The following is a 24,928-nucleotide window of genomic DNA, read 5'->3' on the forward strand; positions in this document are numbered from 1 at the left end:
ATTGCGGGGAGCCCTCAGGCACCATTCCCGGAGCGGCGGCGGTGGCGGCGGACTGGCACTAGCATTCGGCAGCAGTTTCCTCAGGGAGAAGCAGCCAGCCACACAGCCCACTCACACCTCCAGAACCTGAGGAGAATGGCGCTCTTGGCAAAAGCTAAATACTTTCATATATTTTACCGTGCACCACCCCCCCCACCCCCAAGCTGGCTTCAGCAGCAGAATCCCTGGGCCTGAGATAGACCCTGGTAAGCACCTAAAGGCAACTTCCCGGCCTTGGAGAAGGGAAAAATTTGCAAGTGGGGGGGAAAAGATAATTTGCTAGCTCCATTAACTGGGGGAGCTCAGGACAGAAGTGGCTCCTGTCCAGGTGTAAACCATCCATGGATCTTGAGCACCTTTCCCTTCTGCATGGACCTGTGTGGACCTATCTCGGGAGAATAGGCCCTTGTCGGCAAACTGCAGCTATTTCAGCTGTGCGGTGAAGAGGTAGGTGTTTGACGTTTGATGTTGCTTTGCCTATTAAACAAGGTCCTCACCTATCCACATCAGGGACCTAAGGACTAGTAGCTCCACTCAGGTCACCAAGCCACCCGCGACAGGGGTCCAAAGATAACTGGTACCTCCCAGTCCTTACAACCCAAAACTTGGGTGGCCATGGTCCCTCTACAGAACCCACGCACCAGCACGCTGTACGGAACAGAGACGTGTTTTCCTCAGAAACACTAGGGAGTCAGTTCTCAGCCCCCTGCCTAGTTCAGAGCATGACCCCCTGCTGTAGTCAGATAACGGTATGTACGCCAATCACCCCTGCCCCTCTAAGACAGTAGGACAGAGCCTGTACCACACACTTGATGTTCAGCTACCTGGAAACCTGAGCTGAATTCATACAAGAAAACTGACTGGACTCCTAGGCTGATAAACGTGATAACAGGTCTAGCCAGCTGGGGACAGGGCACCAGAGCTCTAAAGGTGAAAATAATCAAGCTAGCTCACTCATGCAACCCATAGGGGTATATCAAAACAAAACAAAGCAAGCAGCTACAACATAGTAAGCAAGCATAAACTAATACAATCACTTGTAGATGGCTCGGAGACAACATTCAATATCAAGTCACATAAAGAAACAGACCATGATCACCTCAACAGGCTCTGAAAACAAAGAATCCAGGGATCTTCTAGATGAAAGTGCATTCCTGGAATTACCAGATGCAGAATACAGAAGTTTAATATACAGAACCCTTCAAGACATCAGGAAGGAAATGAGGCAATATGTAGAACAAGCCAAGGAACACACAGATAAAGCAACTGAAGAAATTAGATTATTCAGGAACATAATGAAAAGTTTAATAAGCTGGAAAAATCCATAGACAGACAGCAATCAGAAATTCAGAAGACTAACAATAAAATTACAGAAGTAGATGACTCAATAGGAAGTCAGAGAAACAGAACTGAGCAAGTAGAAGCTAGAATTTCTGAACTCGAAGATAAATCACTTGGCACTAATATATTTGAAGAAAAATCAGATAAAAGAATTTAAAAAAATGAAGAAACCTTAAGAATCATGTGGGACTCTATCAAGAGAAATAACCTACGAGTGAGTGGACTACCAGAACAGGGAGGAATAACAGAAAATACAGAGAAAATCCTTGAAGATTTGTTGGCAGAAAACTTCCCTGATATTGTGAAAGATGAGAAGATAACTATCCAAGATTCTCATCGAACTCCGCATAAGGTAGATGTTAAAAGAGAGTCACCAAGACATATTATAATCAAACTTGCCGAAACCAAAGATAAAGAGAGAATTATAAGAGCAGCGAGGGATAAAAGAAAAGTCACCTACAAAGGAGAGCCAATAAGAATAAGCTCGGACTACTTGGCAGAAACAATGCAGGCAAGAAGGCAATGGGATGACGCGTTTAAAAAATTGAAGGAAAAATATGGCCTGCCAAGAATCATATATCCAGCAAAACTGTCTCTTAAATATGAAGGTGAAATGAAGACATTTCCAGATAAACACAAGTTGAGGGAATTCATAAAAATCAAACCAAAGCTACAAGAAATATTAGGGGAGTTCTTTGGTTAGAAAACCAATAATATCAGATATCAACCCAAGACTAGAACACTGGGCAGAGCAATCAGAAGGCAACCCATACAGGGAAATCCAAAAAAAAAAAGCAAGATTATAAAAAAAAAAAAAAAAGCCCAAAACAGGGTAACAGCGATGTTATTATATAAAAGAAGACAACATTAAAACAATAAAGAGAGACTAAGAAATGTAATCATACACCTTCCATATGGAGAGGAAGATACGGCGATACAAAGAAATAAAAGTTAGTTTTAAATGTAGAAAAATAGGGGTAAATAATAAGGTAATCACAAAGGAGACAAACTATCCTACTCATCAAAATAAAATACAAGGGAAAAATACAGACTCAGCAGAAACAAAATCAACAAAAACAAATATGAGGAAAGGACAATATATAAAGAAAATCTACTCAGCACATAAAATCAAGTGGGAAAAAGAAACTGTCAACAATACACAAAAAAAGACATCAAAATGATCGCACTAAATTCACACGTATCCATAATTACCCTGAAGGTAAATGGACTAAATGCACCAATAAAGAGACAGAGAGTGGCAGAATGGATTAAAAAACAAGATCCGTCTATATGCTGCCTACAAGAGACATACCTTAGACTTAGAGACACAAACAAACTCAAAGGGTGGAAAAAAATATATCGAGCAAACAACAATCAAAAAAGAGCAGGAGTGACAATATCAATTTCTGACAAAATAGACTTTAAAGTTAAATCCATCAGAAAGGATAAGGAACGACACTATATAATGATTAAAGGGACAATACACCAAGAAGATATAACCATATTAAATATGCACCCAGTGACTGGGCTGCAAGATACATAAAACAAACTCTATCAGCATTGAAATATGAGATAGACAGCTCCACAATAATAGTAGGAGACTTCAACACACCACTTTCGGTGAAGGACAGGACATTCAGAAAGAAGCTCAATAAAGACATGGAAGATCTTTTCTTTTCTTTTCTTTTTTTTATTAACTTTTATTGAGCTTCAAGTGAACGTTTACAAATCAAGTCAGTCTGTCACATATAAGTTTATATACATCTTACTCCTTACTCCCACTTGCTCTCCCCCTAATGAGTCAGTCCTTCCAGTCTCTCCTTTCGTGACAATTTTGCCAGCATCCAACTCTATCCTCCCATCCCCCTTCCAGACAGGAGATGCCAACACAGTCTCAAGTGTCCACCTGATATAATTAGCTCACTCTTCTTCAGCATCTCTCTCCTACCCACTGTCCCGTCCCTTTCATGTCTGATGAGTTGTCTTCAGGAACGGTTCCTGTCCTGTACCAACAGCAGGTTTGGGGACCATGCCCGCCAGGATTCCTCTAGTCACAGTCAGACCATTAAGTATGGTATTTTTATGAGAATTTGGGTCTGCATCCCACTGATCTGCTCCCTCAGGGGTTCTCTATTGTGCTCCCTGTCAGGGCAGTCATCGATTGTGGCCGGGCCCCAACTAGTTCTTCTGGTCTCAGGATAATGTAGGTCTCTGGTTCATGTGGCCCTTTCTGTCTCTTGGGCTCTTAGTTGTCGTGTGACCTTGGTGTTCTTCATTCTCCTTTGCTCCAGGTGGGTTGAGACCAATTGATGCATCTTAGATGTCCGCTTGTTAGCATTTAAGACCCCAGACGCCACATTTCAAAGTGGGGTGCAGAATGTTTTCATAACAGAATTATTTTGCCAATTGACTTAGAAGTCCCCTTAAACCATGGTTCCCAAACCCCCGCCATTGCTCCGCTGACCTTTGAAGCATTCATTTTATCCCAGAAACTTCTTTGCTTTTGGTCCAGTCCAGTTGGGCTGACCTTCCATGTATTGAGTGTTGTCCTTCCCTTCACCTAAAGCAGTTCTTATCTACTAATTAATCAGTAAAAAACCCTCTCCCTCCCTCCCTCCCTCCCCCCCTCGTAACCACAAAAGTATGTGTTCTTCTCAGTTTATACTATTTCTCAAGATCTTGTAATAGTGGTCTTATACAATATTTGTCCTTTTGCCTCTGACTGATTTCGCTCAGTATAATGCCTTCCAGGTTCCTCCATGTTATGAAATGTTTCACAGATTCGTCACTGTTCTTTATTGATGCGTAGTATTCCATTGTGTGAATATACCGCAATTTATTTACCCATTCATCCGTTGATGGACACCTTGGTTGCTTACAGCTTTTTGCTATTGTAAACAGAGCTGCAATAAACATGGGTGTGCATATATCTGTTGGTGTGAAGGCTCTTGTTTCTCTAGGGTATATTCCGAGGAGTGGGATTTCTGGGTTGTATGGTAGTTCTATTTCTAACTGTTTAAGATAATGCCAGATAGATTTCCAAAGTGGTTGTACCATTTTACATTCCCACCAGCAGTGTATAAGAGTTCCAATCTCTCCGCAGCCTCTCCAACATTTATTGTTTTGTGTTTTTTGGATTAATGCCAGCCTTGTTGGAGTGAGATGGAATCTCCTCGTAGTTTTAATTTGCATTTCTCTAATGGCTAATGATCGAGAGCATTTTCTCATGTATCTGTTAGCTGCCTGAATATCTTCTTTAGCGAAGTGTGTGTTCATTTCCTTTGCCCACTTCTTGATTGGGTTGTTTGTCTTTTTGTGGTTGAGTTTTGACAGAATCATGTAGATTTTAGAGATCAGGCGCTGGTCTGAGATGTCATAGCTGAAAATTCTTTCCCAGTCTGTAGGTGGTCTTTTTACTCTTTTGGTGAAGTCTTTAGATGAGCATAGGTGTTTGATTTTTAGGAGCTCCCAGTTATCTGGTTTCTTTTTGTCATTTTTGGTAATGTTTTGCATTCTGTTTATGCCTTGTATTAGGGCTCCTAATGTTGTCCCTATTTTTTCTTCCATGATCTTTATCGTTTTAGTCTTTATGTTTAGGTCTTTGATCCACCTGGAGTTAGTTTTTGTGCATGGTGTGAGGTATGGGTCCTGTTTCATTCTTTTGCAAATGGATATCCAATTATGTCAGCACCATTTGTTAAAAAGCCTATCTTTTCCCCAATTAACTGACACTGGGCCTTTGTCAAATATCAGGTGCTTATATGTGGTTGGATTTATATCTGGGTTCTCAATTCTGTTCCACTGGTCTATGTGCCTGTTGTTGTACCAACACCAGGCTGTTTTGACTACTGTGGCTGTATAATAGGTTCCGAAATCAGGTAGCGTGAGGCCTCCCACTTTCTTCTTCTTTTTCAGTAATGCTTTGCTTATCTGAGGCTTCTTTCCCTTCCATATGAAGTTGGTGATTTGTTTCTCTATCACCTTAAAAAATGACATTGGAATTTGGATCGGAAGTGCATTGTATGTATAGATGGCTTTTGGTAGAATAGACATTTTTACTATGTTAAGTCTTCCTATCCATGAGCAAGGTATGTTTTTCCACTTAAGTAGGTCCTTTTGAATTTCTTGTAGTAGAGCTTTGTAGTTTTCTTTGTATAGGTCTTTTACATCTTTGGTAAGATTTATTCCTAAGTATTTTATCTTCTTGGGGGCTACTGTGAATGGTATTGATTTGGTTATTTCCTCTTCGGTGTTCTTTTTGTTGATGTAGAGGAATCCAAGTGATTTTTCTATGTTTATCTTATAACCTGAGACTCTGCCAAACTCTTCTATTAGTTTCAATAGTTTTCTGGAGGATTCCTTAGGGTTTTCTGTGTATAAGATCATGTCATCTGCAAATAGAGATAATTTTACTTCCTCCTTGCCAATCCGGATGCCCTTTATTTCTTTGTCTAGCCTAATTGCCCTGGCTAGGACTTCTAGCACGATGTTGAATAAGAGCGGTGATAAAGGGCATCCTTGTCTGGTTCCCGTTCTCAAGGGAAATGCTTTCAGGTTCTCTCCATATAGAATGATGTTGGCTGTTGGCTTTGCATAGATGCCCTTTATTATGTTGAGGAATTTTCCTTCAATTCCTATTTTGGTGCAGAGTTTTTATCATAAATGGGTGTTGGACTTTGTCAAATGCCTTTTCTGCATCAATTGATAAGATCACGTGGTTTTTGTGTTTTATTTATGTGGTGGATTACATTAATGGTTTTTCTGCTATTAAACCAGCCTTGCATACCTGGTATAAATCCCACTTGATAGTGGTGAATTATTTTTTTTGATATTTTGTTGAATTCTATTGGCTAGAATTTTGTTGAGGATTTTTGCATCTATGTTCATGAGGGATATAGGTCTGTAATTTTCTTTTTTTGTATTGTCTTTACCTGGTTTTGGTATCAGGGAGACGGTGGCTTCATAGAATGAGTTGGGTAGTATTCCGTCATTTTCTATGCTTTGAAATACCTTTAGTAGTAGTGGTGTTAACTCTTCTCTGAATGTTTGGTAGAACTCTGCAGTGAAGCCGTCGGGGCCAGGGCGTTTTGTTTTTGGGAGTTTTTTGATTACCGTTTCAATCTCTTTTTTTGTTATGGGTCTATTTAGTTGTTCTACTTCTGAATGTGTTAGTTTAGGTAGGTAGTGTTTTTCCAGGAATTCATCCATTTCTTCTAGGTTTGCAAATTTGTTAGAGTATCATTTTTTGTAATAATCTGATATGATTCTTTTAATTTCAGTTGGGTCTGTTGTGATGTGGCCCTTCTCGTTTCTTATTCGGGTTATTTGTTTCCTTTCCTGTATTTCTTTAGTCAATCTAGCCAATGGTTTATCAATTTTGTTAATTATTTCAAAGAACCAGCTTTTGGCTTTGTTAATTCTTTCAATTGTTTTTCTGTTCTCTAATTCATTTAGTTCAGCTCTAATTTTTATTATTTGTTTTCTTCTGGTGCCTGATGGATTCTTTTGTTGCTCACTTTCTATTTGTTCAAGTTGTAGGGACAGTTCTCAGATTTTGGCTCTTTCTTCTTTTTGTATGTGTGCATTTATCGATATAAATTGGCCTCTGAGCACTGCTTTTGCTATGTCCCAGAGGTTTTGATAGGAAGTATTTTCATTCTCGTTGCATTCTATGAATTTCCTTATTCCCTCCTTAATGTCTTCTATAACCCAGTCTTTTTTCAGGAGGGTATTGTTCAGTTTCCAAGTATTTGATTTCTTTTCCCTAGTTTTTCTGTTATTGATTTCTAGTTTTATTGCCTTGTGGTCTGAGAAGATGTTTTGTAATATTTCGATGTTTTGGATTCTGCAAAGGTTTGTTTTATGACCTAATATGTGGTCTATTCTAGAGAATGTTCCATGTGCGCTAGAAAAAAAAGTATATTTTGCAGCAGTTGGGTGGAGAGTTCTGTATAAGTCAATGAGGTCAAGTTGGTTGATTGTTGTAATTAGATCTTCCGTGTCTCTGTTGAGCTTCTTACTGGATGTCCTGTCCTTCTCCGAAAGGGGTGTGTTGAAGTCTCCTACTATAATTGTGGAGGTATCTATCTCGCTTTTCAGTTCTGTTAAAATTTGATTTATATATCTTGCAGCCCTGTCATTGGGTGCGTAAATATTTAATATGGTTATGTCTTCCTGATCAATTGTCCCTTTTATCATTATGTAGTGTCCTTCTTTATCCTTTGTGGTGGATTTAAGTCTAAAGTCTATTTTGTCAGAAATTAATATTGCTACTCCTCTTCTTTTTTGCTTATTGTTTGCTTGATATGTTTTTTTCCATCCTTTGAGTTTTAGTTTGTTTGTGTCTCTAAGTCTAAGGTGTGTCTCTTGTAGGCAGCATATAGATGGATCGTGTTTCTTTATCCAGTCCGAGACTCTCTGTCTCTTTACTGGTGCTTTTAGTCCATTTACATTCAGCTTAATTATAGATAAATAAGTGTTTAGTGTTGTCATTTTGATGCCTTTTTATGTGTGTTGTTGACAATTTCATTTTTCCACATACTTTTTTGTGCTGAGACGTTTTTCTTAGTAAATTGTGAGATCCTCATTTTCGTAGTGTTTGACTTTATGTTTGTTGAGTTGTTACGTTTTTCTTGGCTCTATCTTGAGTTACGGAGTTGTTATACCTCTTTGTGGTTACCTTAATATTTACCCCTATTTTTCTAAGTAAAAACCTAACTTGTAATGTTCTATATCGCCTTGTATCACTCTCCATATGGCAGTTCTCTGCCACCTGTATTTAGTCCCTCTTTTTGATTATTGTGATCTTTTACATTTTGACTTCAGTGATTCCCTGTTATGAGCATTTTTTTTTAATTAATCTTAATTTGTTTTTGTGATTTCCCTATTTGAGTTGATACCAGGATGTTCTGTTTTGTGACCTCGTGTTGTGCTGGTATCTGATATTATTGGTTTTCTGACCAAACAATATCCTTTAGTATTTCTTGTAGCTTTCATTTGGTTTTTGCAAATTCTCTAAACTTGTGTTTGTCTATAAATATCTTAATTTCACCTTCATATTTCAGAGAGAGTTTTGCTGGATATATGATCCTTGGCTGGCAGTTTTTCTCTTTCAGTGCTCTGTATATGTCGTCCCATTCCCTTCTTGCCTGCATGGTTTCTGCTGAGTAGTCTGAACTTATTGTTATTAATTCTCCCTTGAAGGTGACCTTTCTTTTCTCCCTGGCTGTTTTTAAAATTTTCTCTTTATCTTTGGTTTTGGCAAGTTTGATGATAATATGTCTTGGTGTTTTTCTTTTTGGATCAATCTTAAATGGGGTTCGATGAGCATCTTGGATAGATATCCTTTCGTCTTTCATGATGTCAGGGGAGTTTTCTGTCAGGAGATCTTCAGCTATTTTCTCTGTGTTTTCTGTCCTCCCTCCCTGTTCTGGGACTCCAATCACACGCAAGTTACCCTTCTTGATAGAGTCCCACATGATTCTTAGGGTTTCTTCATTTTTTTAAATTCTTTTATCTGTTTTTTTTTTCAGCTATGTTGGTGTTAATTCCCTGGTCCTCCAGATGTCCCAGTCTGCATTCTAATTGCTTGAGTCTGCTCCTCTGACTTCCTATTGCGTTGTCTAATTCTGTAATTTTATTGTTAATCTTTTGGATTTCTACATGCTGTCTCTCTATGGATTCTTGCAACTTATTAATTTTTCCAGTATGTTCTTGAATAATCTTTTTGAGTTCTTCAACAGTTTTATCAGTGTGTTCCTTGGCTTTTTCTGCATTTATCTTAATTTCATTTGTGATATCTTTAAGCATTCTGTAAATTAGTTTTTTATATTCTGTATCTGATAATTCCAGGATTGTATCTTCATTTGGGAAAGATTTTGATTCTTTTGTTTGGGGGGTTGGAGAAGCTGTCATGGTCTGCTTCTTTATGTGGTTTGATATGGACTGCTGTCTCCGAGCCATCACTGGGAAACTTGTTTTTCCAGAAATTCTGCTAAAAAAAAAAATGCAGTCAGATCCCTATCAGAACTGCCTTTGGATTATAACTGCCACCTTGTTCACTGTAAGGATGGAAGTCCGAGATTTGGATCATATATGCTTGGCTGTAGCTGGTTCTGTGTTTTTAGTCCAATTAGGGGTGGATTTTTGGTCCCTGGGTTTTTTGTGGTTCCTTTTCTCAGGCCGGAAGAGTGGGTTAGGAAAGGACCAAAAGAAAAAAAAAGGGGGGGGGGAAGCAAAGCCGCCGCGGAGCCGGAGCTGTTCTCCCTCTGGCTCAGGAAATTCCAATGTTAATGAAGCCGACTGGGGAGGGTGGGGGAGGGATCAGAGAGATAGGAGAGTAGCACCTCAGAATATAGCCAGAGTTGCTTGTCTTGCTTGGAATGACTATTATATCTGAGATTCCCACGAGGCGTGTCGCCTATGTATGTTGGCTGTGTGGAGATTGCCTCCAGGGGTCTGGCCCGCTGAAGCCATGGTCAGATCCTCCGCAGCCAGTCCAAATCCTAGCGTCAAGGTTCCCCTGCTGGGACGCTTTACTCCCGGCTCCAAAATCAGTCGCTGCCTCCTGGGGATTTCTCGTCCCGCCAGCCGCGTTGCCGCGCCGCCTCCGCGGACTGGCTGGGCCCCCTCCCAGGGTTAGTTCAGGGGAGTAGGGTTGCGCCCCGTGCTTGCGCCGTGAAAGCGCCCAGTCAAATACCTGGCCCCAGGGTTCCCCGGCTGGGATGCAGCATTCCCGGCTCCAAAACCAGTCACTGCCTGCCAGGGAGTTCTCCCACCAGCCGCGTCGCCATGCCTCCCGCGCAGACCGGCTGGGCCCCCTCCTGGGATCAGTTCAGAGGGGTAGGGCTGTGCCCCTTGTTTGCACCGTCACAAGATTTATGAGTTCTGCTCCCCTGGGCCCAGATGCCCAGCGCCAAGGTTACCTGACTGGGACGATGGCTCCAGGCTCTGAAAACAGTCGCTGCTTCCCCGTATTTGTTCGTTTTCTGTCTCTAAATCTGTGTTTGTTGTTCAGGGTTCGTAGATTGTTATGTATGTGATTGATTCACTTGTTTTTCTGAGTCTTTGTTGCAAGAGGGATCCTGGGTAGCGTCTACCTAGTCCGCCATCTTGGCCCCGCCTCTCAAGATCTTTTCTTTTTAATGACCTTTTGCTTTCTTTATGCATGATGTTCTTGATGTCATTCCACGACTCATCTGATCTTCGGTCATTAGTGTTCAATTCGTCAAATCTGTTCTTGAGATGGTCTCCACATTCAGGTGGGATATACCCAAGATCATATTTTGGTTCCCTTGGAATTGCTCTGATTTTCTTCAGCTTCGTCTTGGACTTTCATATGAGCAATTGATGCTCTGATCCACAGTCAGCCCCTGGCTTTGTTCTGACCCATAATATTGAGCTTTTCTGTCATTTCTTTGCAATGCACCTGTCAGTTTGCCATAAAGTCGTTGCTTGCATGTTGCTGTGATATGGGGAGCTATGCTACCAGTATTTCAAATACCATCAGGGTCATCATGGTGAACAGGTTTCAGTGAAGCTTCCAGACTGAGACAGACTAGGAAGGAGGACCTGGCGGTCTACTTCTGAAAAAATTGAGCAGTGAAAACCTTATCAATAGCATAGGAACATTGTCTGAAATAGCACTGGAAGATGAGCCCCTGAGGTTGGAAGGCCCTCAAAATGCAACATGGGAAGAGCTGCCTCCTCAAAGTGGAGTTGACCTTAATGATGAGGATGGAGTAAGCTTTCAGGGCCTTCATTTGCTGATGTGGCATGATTCAAAATGAGAAGAAACAGCTGCAAACATCCATCAATAATCAGAATGTGGAATGTCTGAAGTATGAATCTAGGAAAATTGGAAGTTGTCAAAAATTAAATGGAATGCATAAAGTCCTAGGCATTAGTGAGCTGAAATGGACTGGTATTGGATGTTTTGAATCAGACAATCGTATGGTCTATTATGCTAGGAAGGACAAATTGAAGAGGAATAGCACGGCATTCATTGTCAAAAACATTTCAAGGTCTATCCTGAAGCACAACACTGTCAGTGATAGGATAATATCCATACACCTACAGGCCCAAGCCAAGCCCAGTGCCGTTGAGTCGATTCCGACTCATAGTGACCCTGTAGAACAGAGTAGAACTGCCCCATAGAGTTTCCAAGGAGTACCTGGTGGATTTGAACTGCTGACCCTTTGGTTAGCAGCCGCAGCACTCAACCAATACGCCACTAGGGTTTCCACACCTACAAGGAAGACCAGTTAATGCAACTATGATTCAAATTTATGTACCAACCACTAAGGCCAAAAATGAGGAAATTGATGACTTTTAGCAGCTTCTGCAGCCTGAAATTGATCAAACATGCAATCAAGATGCATTGATAATTACTAGTGATTGGAATGGGAAAGTAGGAAACAAATTATAATTACTATCATAAGGAGGTCCACAGTTTTGTGTTTTTTAAACATTAGAAAGGGATTCTTAGCTGAGTTTGTGCTCCAGAAGAAGGGTAAATCAAGAAAGAAGAAAAGGCAGGCAGGAAATGAAGGTCCCAAGCCAGGAAACAGTGAGAGGAAGTTGGGGGTGACAGCTGTGTGACAGGTCTAGGCAGGACCTAGAGCACACTGGAGGGCAGATCTCCGGGAGAGAGAGCTCTGGGGAGAACGCAGACTAACTGCTACGGCAGAGCATTCCAGGGGAACTGAGGATGTGATGATGTGAAGTCATAATGTCTACTAATTTGTTTTGTTTTAGACAAATTGCAGAGTAACCTGGTCACGAATGTCCGAATGCAGTAACCCTAAATGGGGACTCCTAAGTCCCAATTTGTTTATTAAAATGTGTTTTTAAACGCATAGTACAAACACCTGGTATCCAATTCCAAAGGTACAAAAGGGCATATGGCGCTGCGGTCTTCCAGTTTCCCTCCCTGAAGGCAACCACCGTTACCAGTTTCTTCCGTGTCCTCCCAGAGTTATTCTACACCAGTGTTTTCCACTAGAACTTTCTGTAAAGATGGAAATAGTTTCTACGTGCATTATCCCATTGGGTAGCCATTAGCTACAAATAGCTAGTGAGTACTTGAAATGTGACTAGTGTGACTTAGGAACTGCTGTTTAATTTTATTTGTATTGACTTAAATTTAAATAGCCACAGTTTTATACAAATGCCACACAACACCTAGTAGCATACTGTCAAAATGGCGTGGTGGCATTAGACCTAGTCTAACTTTGTGAGGGGAGAGAGAATCACCATCAGCATCAGCCCAAGGCTGATTCCTATGAGGTGGAGGTCAAACATACCTCCATCCTCCAACCCTTTTACCAATTCTGACACCAGCTGTCCCTCCCACGGCGTTCTTTACTGGGTTCAATAATTCATTGCGGTGGCCGCACAGAACTATGTACTAGGGAAGTAACAGATTATGATTCAGGATCAGAAACCACTCAAGATACAGTCTTTGGTCAGGACAGCTTCTCGGCCGTGCCTGCAGGCAGGCTTCTCTCTCCGCTCTCAAACCCTTTGCCCCTCAGTCGGGCCTCTGCCCTGCTTGGACAAGCTCTTAAGCTCTGCCAGTAAGTGTCCCAAGGCACCCTACTTAGCGAGGAAGCCTCCTGCCAAAGGCACTGTGCTCTCTACCTCTGTGGGTCAGCACATCCAATGTAGCTGCCTTGCTCGGTGGGCTGGGAAGCCCACTGCACTGTCTAGTGCCAGTCTCCTGGCTCTGCTGCTGCCATTTCTCCACTTTGCTTGCTAATGCCACTTCTCACCATCTTACACCTCTGACGTTACAGTTCTGTCTGTGTCCTGAGTCTAGGAGGCTCTCAGTGCAGGGAACCTGGGCCTAAAGGACATGCTCTACTCTTGGCTCTTCTTCCTGGTATTAGTGAGGTTCCCTCTGCCCCCCACTACTGGGATTGGCTCATTTTAAGCCTAGTGGGATGGCAAAAGTGACCGATCTCCTACAAGAGTTCCATATACCTCATTTGTATAGTCCCATCCGAGGTTTCTATGCACCATGTTTGCATTATTACCAGGCTGTCCAATCCCCTTGGTGGGCCACAAGCACCTTATTGGCATAGTACCACCTAATCATATTATGGGAGTCACAAGACCATGCATGGCTAGAAGGATCATATTAAGAAATTCACTGTACCACACATACTATACACACCACACTATATCTTGCTTTGTTCACTTGCTGTGTGCCGTTGAGTTGACTCGGACTCCTAGCAATGCTATAGGACAGGGTAGAGCTACCCCATAGGGTTCCCAAGGCTGTGATCTTTGTGGAAACAGACTGCCACATCTTTCTCCTGTGCAGCTGCTGGTGGGTTTGAGCTGCCAATCTTTGGTTAGCAGCCGAGTGCCTAACCATTGGGATACCAGGGCTCCTTTTTCTTCACTTAGTAACCCCTATGTATCTCGGAGAGAGATTGTTCCAGTCTGCCTCATTAAAACAAAGAAACTGCTGCATAATATCCTTCTCTTGCAATCCACTGAGGCAACCCTTTATTAACCGCCTGGAGAACCCTGGGCCATCACTTTTCGTAATAAGCTCTAAAGTCTTCCACAGATAGCAAAAACAAAAGACCTCACACCAACTCTACTTTCCCCACCCCTCCACCTTGATCAGCCTAAGCCTGAGACAGTTCGACATTGAACAGTCTGTCTTGGGAGATGGGAAAACGATTTCCCATGAATTACTGCCCTAGAATAGACTTTAGACCCACGTGCCCCCTGTGCCTGATATTCAGTGGTGACTATGCCATTCTTTAGGCTTAATCATGGCTCTCTCAGCTCTCCTTCAAAGTGAAAAGTCTCCTGGGACAGGCAGCAATGGTCAAGCACCTGGAGCCAATTTGGCTTTTGTCCTTCTGAGAGGGGCCAGAGGACTCTAAGGAAGAGTGGAGGCTCTGATGGTGAATCTCACTGTTCTTAAATTGTCCTTAAATCCATGTGGATCGCTGACTAGTTTTTGCCTTTAGACACCCTTCCTCTTAGAGTATTTCAGGTTATAAAAAGTATTTCTAGCTTTAAATGGCCTCTAGAGAAATAAACTTCACTAACCTTCTGTCTTAGTTATCTATCGCTGCTATAACGTGTACCACGAGTGGATGACTGTCACAGAAATTTATTTTCTCACAGTTTAGGAGGCTAGAGGTCCGAATTCAGAGCGCTGGCTGGAGGGGAAAGCTTTTTCTGTGTGTCAGCTCTGGAGGAAGGTCCTGGTCTCTTCAGCTTCTGCTTCCTGGTTCCTTGGAGATCTCCATGTATCTTAGCATTTGCCTTACCCCATCCCTCTCTCTCTGTGCTCTTTCTGCTCGTTTGTTTAATCTCTTTTTATATCTCAAAAGAGGCTGACTGAAGATACACCCTACACTAATCCTGCCTTAATATCACAAAGACAACCAAATGGGATCATAACCACAGGCATAGAGGTCAGGATATACAACACATTTCGGGGGGACTTAATTCATTTTTTATCACCTGCTTTGGTGTTTAACCCTGTATACACCTTTTCTTCTGGTGTTTCCTGTGGGAAGCAGTAGGCAAAGGATTTAGAGTCAGACAGATTTGAATACAGATTCCAGCCCCAAATGGCACATTCCCTTTGTAGCTTATGGGGAAAATATAGAGTATGCACTGACCTTTAAGAGAAAACTCCTAGAAGAGTGGAACCAAGGGGTGTAACCACCAAACCAGGGCTCGTTCACATACTAGGGTATGTAGAATTATTGACCTTTAAGAGGTCAGTCTGTATTTTGTAAGGAATCACATGAGGAAAATGAACAAATGACCTAATATTCACTCATCACTAAGGTCAGGGCCTATACTAGGGATGAAGGGAGGCGGGAGCTGTAGAGATAAAGGAGATCTGACTCTTGCCTTGTCTGGGTTCCTGACCTAATAGAGAACAGTGGTTAAGTCCTTACATTGAAGGGCATTACCTGTCACTATGTTCCATTTATAGAAAACTCCTAGAAGAGTGGAACCAAGGGGTGTAACCACCAAACCAGGGCTCGTTCACATACTAGGGTATGTAGAATTATTGGCCCCGATTCTTCACCCTTCCCTATAGCCACACACTCTTTTCTCTTTGTGACAGAGTGTACTTGTTTCCTGGCTTTGGCCTTGGCCATGTGTCTTAGTCACCTAGTGCTGCCATAACAGAAATACCACACATGGATCGCTTTAACAAAGAGAAATTTATTTCCTCAGAGTCTAGTAGGTTACATGTCCAAATTCAGATCGGCTCCAGGGGAAGGCTTTCTCTCTCTGTTGGCTCTGGAAGAAGGTCCTTGACCTCAATCTTCCCCTGGTCAAGGAGCTTCTCAGGCACAGGGACCCCTTGTCCAAGGATGCACTCTGCTCCGGGTGCTGCTTTCTTGGTGGTATGAGGTCCCCAACTTTCTGCTTGCTTCCCTTTCCTTTTATCTCTTGAGAGATAAAAAGTGGCACAGGCCACACCCCAGGGAAACTCCCTTTACCTTGGATTAGGGAGGTGACCTGAGTAAAGTTGGTGTTACAATCCCACCCTAATCCTCTTAACATAAAATTACAATCACAAAATGGAGGACAACCACACAAAAGTGGGAATCATGGCTTAACCATGTTGATGCACACATTTTTGGGAGGACATAATTCAATCCATGACACCATGTGACTTGCTTTGACTCATACAATGGGGTAGAAATGAAAGTGTGCCCGTTCTAAGTCTAAGCTTTAAGAGGCCATACACTTTTCTACTTGCCTTTTTATGCCTCTGCCTTCTCCGTGGCATAGTGGTTAAGTGCTATGGCTGCTAACCAAAAGGTCAGGAGTTTGAATCTGCCAGTTGCTCCTTGGAAGCTCTACGGGGTGGTTCTACTCTGTCCTGCAGGGTCACTGTGAGTCGGAATCGACTCGATGGCAGTGGGTTTGGTTTTGGTTTTTTTGCCTTCTCCATGAGAAGAGCTTCTCCTGGGTTGCTGCTGACTCTTCAGCCTGGGCCCCAGAATGAAAACACATGGGACAGAGCCAGCCCAGCTGATCTGCGGCCTTAGAGTAAGAAGCAGAGGTGACCTGGCACAGAGTTAAAGCACAGCGCCCCAGCCAACCTGCAGATCTGTGGGAACTGTTATGTCAACTCACCAAGTTTCAGAATGGTTTATTACACAGCAGTATTGTGGCAATAGCTAACTCATAGGTATACTTACCCCTTTATTCAGCTATAGGGTCAGTTGCTGCAATAGAAAACCAAAGAACAGTGGGTTAAATAAGAGGGAAGTTTCTCAGTCTTTCATGTAACAATCTGTTTACATGAAGTCAGGGCTAGTTTAGTGGCCACCTTGTCAGGAGCCCAGGCTCCTTCTATCTTATTGCTCCACCAACCTTGGGGTATGGCCCTAATCCACATGAAGCCTTCATAAGGATTATAGTTTAAGTCTTAATTTCCTTTAGCCCTGCAAGTGAAGACACTCCACAGTATGACACCAAACTACCTTCTAACACATAGACTCTCAACCTGAACCGCCTCCCACTTCCGCTTCAGGCCTCAGGACTTTTTTCTTCTTGAATGCGTGCTTCTCTCTGCTCCACTGGTGCTCAAAAACTGCGTGTCACTCCCAGCAGGTCCAGGCCTCAACAATAACATCTCACTCCCACTAGGACCATGGGAACCAGAGCTCATTGAGTCTGGTGCTTTTTAGGGGGCCCTAATCTCCGTGGTTTTTTGTTTTTTTTTTTTTAATCTCCGTGGAGGTGAGCAATAGCCCGGGGTTATCTATGTTGCCAGTCCAAGGTAACACTCATTGGTGCCTCCCATTATCACAGACTTAACCAGACACCAGTTCTCTCACCTCCTACTGCTCTGCCCTGCCTCCCCACAGGCATCTCCCTGCCTCCTCCAGCCCAAAAAAAACCACAGAACCTCTGCTTCCTCTAACTCCCTGCCCTTGTCATAGCTCAGTGGTTCCTAAAATGGGCCTCTCTGTCCTGGAGATTGAGTCAAGTGGGGCAGGCATGTAGGTTTGGAGGGGAAGTGTCCAGGAATTAGCCTTTAAAATAAGCATCCCAGTGAGGTTTAGGATAGAGGTTGGCAGAATTTACTTTGAGAAATCGTATTTTCCTATGGACACTTGAAACCCTAACTTGCCCATTTTGGATGTGTGGTCTAGGGCACCTGGGCTGGTTACTTACACTCGTTGAGCCCTGTTTCTTTATCTGTCATATTAGAATAACAAAATATCCTTCCAGGGATAGTTGGACTAAATGAGATAAGGCTGTAAAATGCTGACCCCAGAGCTTGGCACCAAGTAAGCAAGTGTAAATGGGAGCTGCTGCTGCTTCCTATTATTATTACTTAGAATTGTGCTTTAAACACAGTAAATATCTGTTGGCTCACAGAGGTCACCACACAGGGACAAATGCTTGTTTTTCATCCTCAGTAAGGAACACTGAGAGGTAACTGGTTCAGGTCAGTACCAAGAGAACAGGTGTCTCTTGTCCAGCATTGGCAAACTGATGGGCCAAATGAGGTACATTTTGCTTGGAACCCTAACCAGCAAAATATGCCAGGAGGCCACTGCCCGATTGCGTTGCTCTTCTGGGGGAATCTGTGCTGTGGCTCCTTGGTTGGCATCATTCTTCATCTCAGATACTGAGCTGCCAGCATTTATTTGCGGTCATGAAGGTTGATTAGCAAATCTTGCTCACTCAGAATTTCTTTTACTCACCTATTGTTTAGCTCTCACTGCCTTACAAATGTGAATTAATGACTTCTTCTTTGCTTTTAGTAAAATACTTAAATAGGGGTAGGTATCCCCTCTTTGCACTCTTAACATGTCTGATTCCCGCATGGATGAGCAGAGGGACTGCAGGAACTCTTGCATTAGACAGTGCCTATATGGTCTCTATAATTCGGAATCTACTCAATGGCAAGTTTTTTTTTGTTGTTGTTGTTTACTCGCTGGAGAAAAAAGGTAACACTTTTATCTTTTTATTGTGTCCTGTCTCCCCAGTTCGACTGATCATTTCCTAAGAGTGGACGTTTTCTCTCTCTTATCATTTCAACCAACAGGGAAAGAAATCAGGGATAGAATGCAAGTGACTGGTGTCTACATCAAATACTGCCACAGTTTTGGGTTGAAGAAATTTTACAATCATGTCAACCCATGCCTTCTTAAATTTAACTTCTCAAAATAGTCTAATAGCTTGCTATCTTGGTTTCAACTCCACCAAGATCTCGTGGGAGTAGGGTCCCTCTCAAAAATCTCTGGAATATACTTTGTAATAAAAGAACCAAGCACAGCCCAGTCCTAGTGACTAAAGAGGAATATCAAGTGGTAGTAGGTGGGAAAGTGGCTTTAGTTTTCAGTTTTTGGCTTTTGAATCTAGTATAAATACAAAATATATTCTGGAAACTTGAATTAATTGTTGTCCTTACCTCGATGAGGCAGAAAATTAAAATCATTACTACCACAGTAACAGATATTCCCAAGATGAGTTTGTGGTTATAGCCATATCCTGGAACTTCTTTTGTGAGCTACAAAATAGGAAGAAAAAAAAATTTTTTTTAAATAGAACAAAGAGATGAAAAGGATGAAAGCTAACTTTCAGTTTCAAAACCCACTTCCTCCAGGTGAATCTAGCTTATAGGTTCAGTCATAAAGAACATACCAAATCTAATAATCTTACTATTAGGCACTCTTCTTGTACAATTTGTGTGTTAAGTCTTCTCCTCTACACTAGGAATAGTGGGAGATGATTTTCTTGGCCAAAGTTACTTGGCCAAGATGAGAAACGGAGTAGGAGCTTCGGCACTCTAAAGGCACGTCCTGAACTCTGATGGAAAAGTCTGAGCCTCATGTATCAGGAGTTGTCCTCACCTTACTTGACTCTTGCTCTTTTTGCTCTCTCTGGACTTCTGTGGTGTCATTGATATAATTCTCAGTTTTCATTGGTCTGTATCCCAGTCGGCCTTGGACACCTTAAATTCTTGCTGCTCACTGAGAAGCTTCATTAGGAGGCCTGTTCTGGAGATGAGCTTGGCACAGGCCAGTTATACCTGGGGCTCTGAGCAGTCCAGTTGCAATGTCCAGATTACATGAGAAATGATCCCCCAGGGATGAGAGCAATGGGAGAGAGGAGCCATCTGGCTCGAAGGGTAAGTCCGGGCCCATGTTGTGGTATTCCCGTTGTGTTTCATTTGTTTGTTTAACAGGTGCCATTAAGTTCTCTTCAGTCACAGCAGAATCTGCAGTGGAAGGATGATTATGGGCAGTGATTTCAGGGGTAGTCTCATCTAGTATAGTAGCATTGTGTACAGTAGTGGTTTTTGCAGATGGCTCTGGAAAAAGAAACAATTCTTGAAAAGGATTTTCTGGAGAACTCAGTTCTCCTGAAGATGAAAAAGCCTCTCGTGGAGAGGAATTTATCAGGCTCCTCACTGCAGAGGAAGGAGGTCTATTTTTAACCATCAGTCTATGGACCTTTCTAAACCTTCAACTTGTTTTGGCCTTTGGTCTTCTGTGAACCACACAAGAGTGAGATTTATGATAGATGTAATTTCTTCCGGAATGTGGTACTGATTTAGAAGCCTCCGTATTTTTAACTCTAGCATTTGCCTCTTCTAAAACAAAAATGGTGTAGGTCAAGTCTCTTGATTGGTTTCCAACCTCAGGTGGGGCTTTTGAAGAAGGAGAGGTAGAAGGATGGAGTATTGTTTCAGGAAAGAAGAGACTGCTGTCTTATGTTCCTTGATGGATAAAGGCTCTGTGTCGAAGGAGACGTCCCCTAACTTCCTTTGCCTCCGCACCTTGAGAAGTCAGTCCACCTTCTTTGAGAGTGCCCATAGGGGCCTTCTTGGTTTGGGCGTGTTTTCCATAAATGGTTTGGCTCCTTGTTTCCTCCTAATGCTAGGATCTTCCATTTCTTTGAAGTACCTTTTCTTTATGCCCCTTGGCCTCTTGAGGACCATGTTCACCCTTTGTAGCCTTTTCCTGACACCCGTTCTCTGGGTCTTTGCCAGGTGTTTTTCCTGGGGTTGAGCAGTTTCCAAATTCTTTAAAAAGATTTGGCACCTAAAAAGTTGGGATACATAAGCATGGCAGTTTTTTCTTTCTTTTTAGCCTCATCAATTTTTTCTTGAATTTCTGCATCTAACAAATTCCCCAGAAAATAGAGTTTCCTTAATTTCCTTCTGTAAGTTGCACGGTTGTCTCCGGCTTAAGAGGGGGATTCCCTGTGTTGTTTTGCAAATCACTCAGGGCCTTTTCTCTATCTTGTACCTTTGAGAAAAGCAGTTTAATGACTGGTAGTAATGTCAATTGTATGTCTTCTAGATTTCCCTCTGAGAAATAAGGCAATACGTAATTTAGGGCACTAATAACATCACTTTCATCATGAAAGTCCGGAGGCTCATTCAGGACAGTTGACAAATTAACACTTTTGTCTGAGGATGCTTCTTCTGGCTCAATAGTGAGCTCAGTGCTAATGTTCTTCTTCCAGGGTTGTAATGCCTTCATGAACGTTCCTTCTGCAGCCCCCAGAGATGCTTCTTCACCTGCCAAAAGAGAAAGACTATGATTGATAATGAAAGACAGATCGGACAGCTTTTTGTCAATTCATAGCCATATATCCCAGTCAAAGAAATTAGAATTCAACAAAGATTTGAGTGCCATTTAGAGAGGAGAAAAATAAACCCAGACTGAAGTTTATGACTAGTAACAACAATGTGCCACTATGAATTTGTCCACTATGTCCACCCTGGTTCTCTAGAATAAGTGGCTACCTACTGAGGACATTCCATAGTGTGAAACACAGTAACTACATTTACATTATGGAGCTCTGGTGACACAGTGGTTAAGCACTCAGCCGCTAACCAAAAGGTCGGCAGTTCAAACCTACCAGCCCGTCCACGGCAGAAAGATGTGGCAGTCTGCTTCTGTAAAGGTTTACAGCCTTGGAAACCCGGTGGGGCAGCTCCACCCTGTCCTATAGTCACTGCGAGTCGGTATTGACTCAATAGCAACAGGTTATACTTAGGAACATTCTTTTGGTCCCCAAAGGTCAATTGTCCAGACTTAATAAACCCAAGGCTGGAAGACAAAGATTCCCCCACTCAGGTAGGTCCATCTGTAATTTCTCATATTCATATGCCACATACTGTCCTGCCTCAGATACGGAGAGAGCGGGCAAAGCTTCCTCTCTCCGCCTTTTCTGTGTGTTCACATTCTTGTTGGCATCACAGATGCCTACTTTGAAAGACAGACCTCTGAGGAAAATAGGGGCACAGGTGTTAAAGCTGAGCCTCCAGATCCCACTGCTCATAGCTCCTCATCTGGACAGGCCCTTCTCCACCCACCTGCCCAACTGATTCCCTTGGTCCCTCCTGCCATATATCCCAGTCCCCATAACAGATGGCTCTATACAGAATGTGCCCACTATGTCCACCTGATTCTTTTTTGAAATCCGGCAGAGATCTGGGGTATAGGAGGTAAAGAAAATTTTCTCCCCTTGGGTCTGCTAAGACTCTGAAAAAAAATTATTTTTGTTGTTGTTGTTGCTAGTATACACAGCAGAACAAACACCAACTCAACAATTTCTACATGAGGAAATCAGTGACACTGATTACATTCTTCAACTTGTGCAACCATTCTCATCCTCCTTTTCTGAATTGTTTCTCCCCTACTAACATAAACACAGCCTCCTAAATTTCCTATCTAATCTTCCAAGTTGCTGTTGTGAGTTTGATCCCATATAGATAGTTCTTAAAAAAGCACATGCTCAAGGCAGATATTCTTTACCAGTTAGGCTAAACTATTGTTTGGTTTAGAGAAGATTTCAGGGGTGTTTTTTGGTTTAAGCTTTAAAGATAATCTCGGGGCAATAGTTTCAGGGGCTCAGCCAGCCTCAATGGTTCCAGAAAGTCTGGAATCCATTAGAATTTGAAATTCTGGTCTGCATATTTCCCCTTTTGATCAGGATTCTTCTATTGACACTTTGATCAAAATGTTCAGTCAGGATAGCCGGGCGCCATGGCATGCTGCATGCCTAGCGGGAATGTGTAATAAGTGGATGGGATAAAAGCAATTTCTGGATAAATGTTATGTGAAGCCCTACATGCTAAAAGAGAAAAAGCAACTTTTCTCAGGTGACTACTTTCCTTCCATTTTATTTCCTGTCTAATATTTCCAGCTTTACTTGAGGGACCACCCAAATCTTCTGACTGCGTAAAGGTCAAATGCACCATTGTGCAGTTGTGTTTCTTTTCCACAAGTATTAGAAGTATTTTTGGTGGTAGTGAGAGTAAAAGGAGGACTAGAAGATCATGGGAAAGGAGGAGTATGGGCTTGTGGAGAGCTCAGAACTGGGAACAGGACACCTGGGCACCAAGGTATAGCACTAACACCTCTAATCTTGTTTTTCCTCATCTGTAAAAGATTAAAAGTGCCTCTTCTGCCCACCTCTGGGGGGGAAGGGAATAATAGAAATGTTTTGAAAAGCAAGCAGTACTGTTTTTACATAAGTAGAAAGTCTCTTTTTTCTTTTCTGTTTTTTTAATGACCTTTTTGCTTTCTTCATGTATGATTCCCTTGATGTCATCCCACAACTTATCTGGTCTTCTGTTCTTACTGTTCAATGCGTCAAATCTATTCTTGAGATGGTCTCTAAATTCAGGTGGGATATACTCAAGGTTGTACTTTTAAGACAGGGAGCAAAGGCCCTGAGATCGGAGGGTACCTGTTTGAGCAATTGCAAAGAGACCAAGAAGGGGTTCCGATAGTAACTTAAATCAGATAGTAAGAGACTTGTACTCGGTTAGGCAGGAACAATGCCCCAGTCCAGCATGAAGAAGTTACAGAAGCAGAGACCTCCATCCACATTTCCGTAAAGATTTATGGGTTTGAAGTCTCTCAGGGGGGAGTAAGACAGGGAAGAAAGGCCCTGAGATCAGGTGTCTGTTTGAGGAATAGCAAAGAGACTGGTGTGGTTAGAGGAGAAGTAAGTAAAAGAGAGATAGGCTATACTATTAGGGGGGTAATACGGGGTTGGGTATGGAACCTAGGGACTTAGTAAGACAGGGAACAGAGGGACCCCCAAATCTGCAAACAAAGTAACAAGAAATGGGCCAGGGCACAGAAACAAAGCCATTCCCCAGAACAATCGGGCAGGTGATGAGGAAATAGCCCACAAACTACTTTAAAGTTGTCTTTCAGAAGCAGCTGGAGAAAAGCAGCCCCAGGGACATGTCCAGAACATCCACCTGTGACCCCTGTGTGACCTTCCACCAGGGGCAGTGAGGGGCTAAAGCCGCAGCCAGGGTATCAAACCCGGGGAGCGAGAGACTGTGCAGGCGCGACACCCCATAATAAGTCCTGCTACGAATCCCAGAGGCCTCTGGGACAGGAGCCATCTTGGAAAGCTGCTGGAAGACCTCAAGGAAAAGGCTGTCATGTTAAGCAGAGTGCACAGGACAAATGAGGAAAGGCAATTCTTACAAGACAGTGAAGGTGCCATTGTACTCGTTGGGCTCTGGCACAGGCACTCTGTGGAGCCTCTTCTCTGGGCGGAGGCCAGTACAGGACAGCGTTTCATCCTGGCAGATGCAGAGCTCACATATGTTCGTTCCGTTGGTGGCATTCTGTTCCCACTGCAAAGTTAAAGGCATCGGTGCCCTTTTTGAGGTGTAACGTATAACAGCATTCTGTTCCTGTAGCTCATTTAGAGCCATTTCTGTCCTTTCTAGGGGGTGATGTGTGATGGCATTCTGCTCCTGTTGCTCAGTTAGAGCTTTCTGAACCCTTTCAGGGGTGTAATTTTCAGAAGGCACCAATAATTGCTGAGTCGCTGGGGGGAAAATAACTGCCCCAGATGACCCTGGTGGCTGAGTAACTGTAAGCCCTAGATCCAAAGGTTTAACTGTAACTTGCTTTGGAGGATATTGGTCTTCTGCAGGGCTGCAGTATGTCGGGCTTCTGTAATGGGTTCTGGAGCTATACCCAGAAAACCAAACCCAGTGCCATCGAGTCGATTCCGACTCATAGCGACCCCATAGGACAGAGTAGAACTGCCCCATAGAGTTTCCAAGGAGCGCCTGGCGGATTTGAACTGCCAACCCTTTGGTTAGCAGCCGTAGCACTTAACTACTACGCCACCAGGGTTTCCTCTCGAGCTATAGTAGGCTCCAAATTCAAAGGCTGAACCGTGATTTGCTTTGGAGGAGGTGTGGTCTTCTGCAGGGCTGTAGAACGTTCAATCTTTGAAGTGAATTCAGGAGTTACGGTAAGTTCCAGGTCCAAAGGTTGAACTGTAACATCAGTCAGGTTTGGATGCTGAGCCTGAACCTGGTCTGGAGGTGGTAATGTCACCTCGGGGTGCTCTGGAGAAGAAGTTGTAGTCTTCTGCAGGACTGTAGAATATTCAGCCTCCATAGTGGGCACTGGAGTTATGGTCAGCTCCAGGTCTACAGGTTTAACTGTGACTTTGGGCAAGTTTGAACGCTGAGCTTGATCCTGTCTTCACGGTGGAGTTGTCACCTCATGACTCACTACAGGTTGAACCA

The 24,928-nt window shown here is 42.8% G+C and overlaps 1 pseudogene; it reads right to left on the reverse strand.

Annotated features, from left to right (window-relative positions):
- Window positions 1-15,212: 15,212 nt before the first annotated feature.
- Window positions 15,213-20,888, reverse strand: LOC126062589 (leucine-rich repeat-containing protein 37A2-like; annotated as a pseudogene).
- Between the last annotated feature and the right edge of the window lie 4,040 nt (window positions 20,889-24,928).

Source organism: Elephas maximus, chromosome 19 (genome assembly GCF_024166365.1).
Source record: "Elephas maximus indicus isolate mEleMax1 chromosome 19, mEleMax1 primary haplotype, whole genome shotgun sequence".
NCBI lineage: Eukaryota > Metazoa > Chordata > Mammalia > Proboscidea > Elephantidae > Elephas > Elephas maximus.